The sequence below is a fragment of the Nicotiana tabacum genome, chromosome 4, assembly GCF_000715075.1.
Source record: "Nicotiana tabacum cultivar K326 chromosome 4, ASM71507v2, whole genome shotgun sequence".
Classification (NCBI taxonomy): domain Eukaryota; kingdom Viridiplantae; phylum Streptophyta; class Magnoliopsida; order Solanales; family Solanaceae; genus Nicotiana; species Nicotiana tabacum.
The window spans coordinates 60,847,402-60,856,199 of record NC_134083.1 but is presented as its reverse complement, the minus strand read 5'-3'; positions in this window follow the sequence as shown (position 1 = coordinate 60,856,199).

The following is an 8,798-nucleotide window of genomic DNA, read 5'->3' as shown; positions in this document are numbered from 1 at the left end:
GCAGTAATATGTATTGGTATAATCATGTACATCGTTGTATTATGTATTCAAAAGTTATATTAATAGTATGTAAGTTATGCTGTTAAAACATATATTCTGCTATATTTATGTATTAGCATGATCATGTACATAGTTGTATTATGTATTCTGCCTTTAATACATATTACTGCTATATTGAGTTTAATTCAGTGGTTGTTTTCACTGTTTTCTGGCATTATTCACCGTATTTTACTGTGTTTACTATATTTCAAACTTATCTAGATTCAATTATTATATTCTTTTTTATTTCTTACGTATGTATTCTGATGTATTGATGTATTAGTATAATCATGTACATGGTTGTATTATGTATTCAAAAGTTATATTAATAGTATGTAAGTTATGTTGTTAATACATGTATTATATTGTATTTATGTATATGTATGATCATGTACATAGTTGTATTATGTATTATGTTGCTAATACATATTACTGCCATATTGAGTTTAATTTAGTGGTTGTTTTCACTATTTTTCTGGTTGTATTCATCGTATTTTACTGTATTTACTATATTTCAAACTTAACTAGATTCAATTATTATATTCTGTTTTATTTTCTATATTTGTATTCTGATGTATTTATGTATTAGTATAATCATGTATATAGTTGTATTATTTATTCAAAAGTATTTTGAATTGAATTACATATGTATTCAATTTTTTTATGCACTTCCGTATTATATGTGTACATGTCCGGCTATACCTCATTTTATACATGTCCTGCTATACCTCATTTTGAATAGAATTATAACACACACACACACACACACACACACACACACACACACACACACACACACACACACACACACACACACACACACACACACACACACACACACACACACACACACACACATCATTTTTTAACATACCACTAATCATAGCAGTATTCAATTTAGTAATCTAAACTTAAAAAATTCATCTAATAATAATCCAACACACCAAGAAATCAATATTGAATGTATAACTTGAACAAATCAAAAAATAGTGATTGCACGATTTAAAATCAGAACACCAACTAATTCCTACGTGGATTATTTCTACAAGTACGCTTATTATGTCCACCTTGCCCACATGTACTACACGAATGTTGATTTGTCTTCTAAAGCAATTCACTTAACGGTTTATCACGCTTCTTCTTTGGACTTCCAGGAGGTCTTTTCCATTTGGATGGTAAGACAACTTCCTCAGATATATGTGCTGGTATATTCCATTCACTTCGGTCAGGCAGAGGATACACGGGCACTTTGTATGTCATTACAACAGACTTTGGTTTGTAATAATCCGAGCAATAATCTTCCGGCATGAAGAACTTGCTTTTCAAGACAGCCCAAGGATGTGGGCATGGTAACTCGTCAACTTGGAACCTGCCATAACTGCAATTTTTCTTTAGGAGGCAAACGGTGTAATGCCTTACTTCATCATTCACCTTGTGCAAGTGTTTAGTCGATAGTACAACCTACATTAAACGGAGAAATATTAGTTTTGGACATTTGTACAAAACATGTATCTGTCAATGAATACAAGGATTACATACATTATACATGAATACAAGAAAAAAAAAATGAAATACATTGAATTCAAATAGGTATTTATTGAACAAAATATAAAAAATGAATAACAAAATTTGTGAAATATAGTGAAATACAATAATATACTTTCAATACAAATATAAAATCAATGAATACAACTAATGAAATATACTCAATATAGCAGTAATACCATGTATTAGGAATAAATAAAATATTGTGAATACAAAATAAAGTTAAATACATTGAATACAACTGTTAGATATAACATAATACAAGTACTAGATTTATTATGAAATATGCATGCAGTAGGTAACTATTACAGATTGTATCCGGCATAAATACATGATGTATTCATATATTGCATATTACAGGAACATATCATGAAATAAAACTTATATTATGAATATAACATAATATATGCTATATAATAATATGTTGCCAGGAATACACTATAAAACTATCATGAATACATATACATGCAGTTGAATACAACATATTGGTGAAGAGGTTGTAAGTAATAACACTCAAACCTGATAGCATTTGACATATCAACACGAAATTGAAACTTTTCAGCAATTGCATATTGCTCCATCACTGCCTTCAATGGGGCCTTATCCTTAAGTACTTGTCCAACCATCACCTCTTTTTGATTAGTATTTGAAATAATCAAATCCCTTTCCGGTTCGAAAACCTCAATTGGTTCACTTGAGTTTAAAAACGCAAGTGCAAGTGTATCAACTGCATCAATTTTATTCACCCCATTGGTTGTGTCAAGTTGCATTAGGTCTCTTTGAAATAAACTTCCTTCTACAATTTTTTTTATCCAATGTAGTTATACACAATGGATACATCCTGAATTCTCTGTTCTCCTTTATCAACTCTACATACACCCTGTAACCCATGTCGTTGTGTATTTCCATAGGCATGGAGCTCAAATTTATGCCAAGTTGCTTTGAAGTTGAATCAACCAAATCATTGTACAACGCATACTCCTTTATCAATATCTGATCAATCGAATAATCGACAAAATAATTTTCAATGTTTCACTTGCTAGAATGATGAATTAGCACCTTTAAACTTGTCATCTAGAAAATTGAATTTCAAAATATTGATGTAGATACTTGTATCAATTCCGAGAAGAACCTCGAACAATATCAAAAAAAACTTGAACTGTATCAGAAAAAATCTTCTCATTAATTGGATTGATAATGTTGCATATTATAATTAATTTAGTTGAGTTATATTAGGAGTGTATCACGTTAAATTAGCATCTTTCCGTTATTAAACAACTGGACAGACCTAATATTACGTTGATTGTCGTTACTGTATTCATGAATACATGACACGAATACATGTGAATATAACGGTTGACAACTGGATTGCCCTATTTTTTAGCCGATTTTTGCTACTGCATTCATGAATACAATAGCGTGAATACATCGAATACGTTACCATAACAATAGAAAAGTAGCTACGGGAAGTAATTATGTATATGATAGCTATATGAAGTTAATTGTAATGACCCAATCGGTCATTTTGACTTTTAAAATCCCGTTTCCTAAAATAAAACTTTCTGTAGGTGCTTGTAATAATTTATGACTTGCGAGGATGGTTGGTTCGGGATTTGAAAGTGTTTGGGGTGAAACCGGAACACTTGGTTCCTTAAGTTGGCCTTAAAGTGCTAAGTTTGACTTTGGTCAACATTTTGAGAAAACGACCCCGGAATAGAATTTTGATGATTCCAACAGTTCCGTATGATGATTTTGGACTTAGGAACGTGTTCGAAATTTTATTTGGAAGTCCGTAGTTAAATTAGGCTTGAAATGGCTAAAAACAAGAATTTAAGTTTGGAAGTTTGACCGATGAGTTGACTTTTTGATACCGGAGTCGGAATCCAGTTCCAAAAAATTTTATAGCTCCGTTATGTAATTTATGACTTGTGTGTAAAATTTAAGGTCAATCGGAGTTGATTTGATAGGTTCCGACATCGAATGTAGAAGTTGAAAACTCTTAGTTTCATTAAACTTGAATTGGGGTATGATTCATGGTTTTAGCGTTATTTGATGTGATTTAGAGGTTCGACTAAGTTCGTATGATATTTTAGGACTCGGTGGTATATTTGGTTGAGGTCCTGAGGGCCTCGGGTGAGTTTCGGATGGTTAACGGATCAAAAGTTGGACTTAAAAAGCTGCTGCAATTTTACCTTCTGCTGTATATTCTGGGCTATGATCGAGCCCCAGATCGAACCCAGATATCGAGCCCACGATCGAGGCCTGAGTCGAAGTCAGGGACGAGGCTCAGTATCGAAGCCACGATCGAAGGCAAGGCTCGAGGGCCATGATCGAAGGCAAGGCTCGAGGGCCAGGATCAAGACCCAAGATCGAACTTGATCGAGGCCATGACCATGTCCCAGGCTCGAGGCCTGATCGAGGCTATGACCAGCTCCCAAGATCGAGCTCCCAAGATCGAGCTCCCTGAGATCGAGCTCCCGAGATCGAGCTCCTTGATCGAACTGGACAGAGCTGTAAGTTATAAAAATAGAGGACATTCGTCCCATTTGCCATTTTTGACGAACTTGAGCTTGAGAAGAGGCGACTTTTGTCAGATTTTCAAGGGAAAAATATTGGGGTAAGTGATTCTAACTCGGATTTGGTCTACATATACAAGTATATCATTATTTTCACCATAAATTAGTGTTTGAGATTTAAATTTGGGAAAGTTTTAGAAATCTCATAGAAACGAATTTTTGAGATTTCGGTATCGATTCGGAGTCGGATTTGAGTGAAACTAGTATGGTTAGACTCGTAATTAAATGGGTTGTCGGATTTCGTAACTTTTGCCGGATTCCGAGACGTGGGCCCCACTGACAAATTTTTAATTAATTTCGGGATTTTTATTTTAAAAAATATAGTATTTTCTTATAGAATTGATTCCTATAATTTTTAGTGATTGTATCAAATTATTTTGGATAGATTCGAGCCAGACAGAGTTGGATAATCGTGGAAAAGGCCTTATAGTGGATTAAATTGAAGCAAAACGAGGTAAGTTTCTTGCCTAATTTTGTGAGGAAAAAATTTACCCCATAGGTAATTAAATTAAATATATTTTTGCTAAATTTCGGGGGCTACGTATGCACGAGGTGACGAGAGTCCGTGCGTAACTACAATTAATGCTAAAGTCCGGATAGTTTAGGACTCAAAGCATGAATTACTTGTGTAAATTGTATTCTTTATTAATTAAAATAATTGATGTATATATTGTGAATTGTTATGAAAAGTAGAAAAATATGAAATTTTCATATGCTTAATTTTTGTTTAAAATCAATTAATTGTTAAAAGAAATTGTTCTCCTCCCAAATTTATCTTATAATAAATATACTCTCCTTCCGGAGGCACATAAGAAAATATCCTCTTTTCTTGTGGAGCGGGTCGAATGCCTCGGCAGGATAGATGCATCTATGGATCGCGCTGCATGTCCCTCGGCAGTGTACACGATACTATGGATCGGGTCGTACGTCCTCGGCAGAAATCGTGCTTAATAATAATAATTACATGATACTTTAATAATTTATTTTAGCTTGTGAAGCTAATTAATAAATTGAAAAATCCTTGAAATTTAATGAATTATTATTCTTGCTTGTTAAGGAATTAATTGTTACTCCTGTAAATGAGATTTAATTGATAAATTGGAAATTATTTGAATTGAAGGAAATTAATTAATATATTGAGAATTGTTACATTTGAAGGAATTTGATTATTTTCGCTGATTAAAAATTTTTTTGTAAATTCTGTAAATCATGCTGATTTAAAAATTCTAGTTTTATTCCAGTTATTATTATTGACCTATAGTGAGTGTCAAAGTCGACCATCTCGTCTTTACCACTTCGATATTAGGCTTGATACTTACTGGGTACACGTTGTTTACGTACTCATACTACACTTGCTACACTTTTTGTGCAGGATCTGAGACAGGTACTAGTGGAGGACCTATCATCACATACCCACGTCATCCCGAGGCATAGTGGTGAGCTGCCTTTCTGAGCCGTTCTGCAGCTACCAGTGTCTCTTCTGATATTTATATTCTGTCTATTTTATTTCAGACAGTATTTGGAGTTTTGTATAATCTACTAGATACTCATTCACTTGTGACACCAGGTCTTGGCACACACATTGGTAGAGTTTGGGTTTATATTTTTTTGGTTTTAAATTCTATCAATGTATGCTTAACTTATTAGTTGGCTTACCTAGCTGTAGTATTGGGCGTCATCACGACCTATAGGTGAAATTGGGTCGTGACATTAATAGCCATTAAACAATAATGGTTTCTAAAAATTCATCGCTAAACAATGGCTTGTAACCCAACCCGCTCAAATTGACCCAAATCTTTGTAATATTCTAATCTTTTAAACAAGCATATGTAAAAAATTATATCATGTTTTGGAATGAATGTCAATTCATGCCAAATGATTTCTTTCCTTTGGATTTTGAATTTTACTTGATAGTTCTTCATTTTATAATAATAACAAAGATCAAAATAATAAAAAAAAATAGCAAAATTAAAACTTTTCACCCACCTCCCACCACCCTACCCCCAAAACACCATCCCCCCATCCTAAAATAAAAAAAATTATTTAGAGTACTTTATTTTAATGTTGTAGATAGAATATTTTCTTTTTCATTTCAACAAAATGAATATTTTCTTTTTATGATGTAGAAAAAATATTTTCTTTCATTTCAACAAAAAGAGTACTTTCTTCTAATGATGTAGAAAAATAATTTTCTTTTTCACAAAATGGGTACTTTCTTTTCCTGTTGTACAAAAAGTATTTTCTTTTATTTCAACAAAAAGAATATTTTCTTTTCATGTTGTAGAAAAAAGTATTTTTTTTAATTTTAATAAAATGAGTACTTTCTTTTATTTTATTGTGATACTAAAAAAAGCTCAGTCGTCTGTTATTTTATTGATATATATTTTATTTGTTATTTTTTTCTTTTGTGATAATATGTTTCTCTTAATTTCCAAAAAAATTTCATGTTTGATGATTATTTTTTTCAATAACACTTAGTTAAATAAATCATTCGGCATCATAAAAAGAAAGTACTTATTTTGTTGAAAAATGAAAGAAAATACTTTTTCTATGTCATGAAAAAATAATTATTTTGTTGATATGAAAGAAACTACTTTTTCTATATCATGAAAAGAAAGTACTCTAAATAATATTTTTATATATTTAGGGTGGGGTCAGGGGTAGGGATAGTGGGGGTTGGTGGAGATGAGGAAGATTGAAAAAAAAAATTTGGAAAATATTTTTCTTCTCTTGATGCGAAAAATATATTCCACCAATTGAACAAAAATGAATTAATAAAAAAAATATTTTTCAAACACTTGAACCAACTAAACATGAGAAAATTAGAAAATATTTTTCCAGAACATGGGTCAAGATAGAACTTTATGATTGAGCACTTCCATGGGTCAAAGTTGGACATTATCATGGGTCCATTTGGGCTGATAATTTTTGATGGGTTAACTTGGACTACCCCAAAACATCCCATCTTCAAAATTATTTCAGCCCAAACCCATTAAAATTTGGGCCGGTCAAATGGATTTGGGTAAGTTTTGCCGCCCCTAAGTTCATGTCATCCATAATTGGGCCAACGGTTGCCTTCCTTTCTTGAGCAAAATATAACACTGAATGGGGCTGAAACTAATTGCATTTGTTAAAACTCCAACATTCTTCATGGAGTTTGAACTGTGGTAGCTCAAAACTCCATGAAAATTTAAGGAGAAATTCCTCGAGTTTGAACTTTTATCAGTTCTCTTAGTTGAAATTTTTACATTTTAGTTAGGGTAGTTTTTTATTCAAATTTCATGGTAGCATTAAAAATGAATAAATATTAAATAATTTTGGAACTCTGGGTGGAGCTTGATAATGGCGTGGGATAGCCATTTTTTAATATGATATTTAGTTTTTATTCAGTATTTTTAATGCTAAGCAAATATAGCCACTACTCTATTAAAATTAATATGAAAAGATATTTTCCTTTCTTCATGAGCGCTGTGTAAATATTAAGGACGTGATGTCCTTAACATTTACAGATAAGAGTGGGTTGCTCTAGTGGTGAGCACCCTCCACTTCCAACCAAGATGTTGTGAGTTCAGTCAACCCAAGAGCAAGGAGGGGAGTTCTTGGAGGGAGGGAGCCGAGGGTCTATCGGAAACAACCTCTCTACCTCAGGGTAGGGGCAAGGTGTGCGTACACACTACCCTCCCCAGACCCCACTAGTGGGATTATTCAGACCCCACTAGTGGGATTATTCTGGGTTATTATTGTTCTTAACATTTACACTGCACATATGAAGTTAAGGACATGATATCCTAAAGTTTAACAACGGAAGGTGCAAATACAGGACACTTTGTCCTTAATATTTACATAGCATTCATGAAGTTAAGGACACCATGTCCTTAATATTTATACAGCACCCCATGTCTTGCACATGGGTATTTTCGTCCGGACGGATAAAAATTTATTAAGCACTGGCTAAAGAGTAAATACATTTTAAATAGTAGCTAAAGAGTAAAGACATCTCTAATTAGTGGCTAAATGTGCAATCCTCCCTCCAAAAAGCAGCTATTAACCAATTTCTTCCCTTTTTCTCTCTTCATTATAAGAAGTGGGCTCAAATTCAGTTCAAAGGACTCAACTAATTTAAGGCCCATCTTTTAGATGAACTTCAGTATTTACAAGTACCTTGACCATATTATTATTAACTTGTTAGATTTGACCATATTATTAACTTGTAAAATATTAAAATATTAGTGTGCGTCGCTAGCGAAATTCATGTCCAGATATAACTTTACATATGTTTTTTGTACTCCAACTCCAAATGCTATTTTTTCCAGGTCCAACCAAATATTATCTGACCACCTACGTAGTAACTGCCAAACTATTGCAAACGTCGAATATGAAGCTCAAAATATTTTAATCCCTCTTCGGTGAACCCGAGATATTTAGTATACTGATCAAAGCTGGGCTTTTGAGATTAAAAGTTGTACGCTTGGAGTTTAATCGTGCCCAAGGAATTTCCGAATAACGTAGTGTTTCATGTGTTAACATGTGACCTGTGTTTTTTTAATAAACTCATATTTTCATTATGATATACAATCAGACCTTTATATAATAAAATACATATATAACAATCATTCACTATAAAAGCCAAACTTTTCT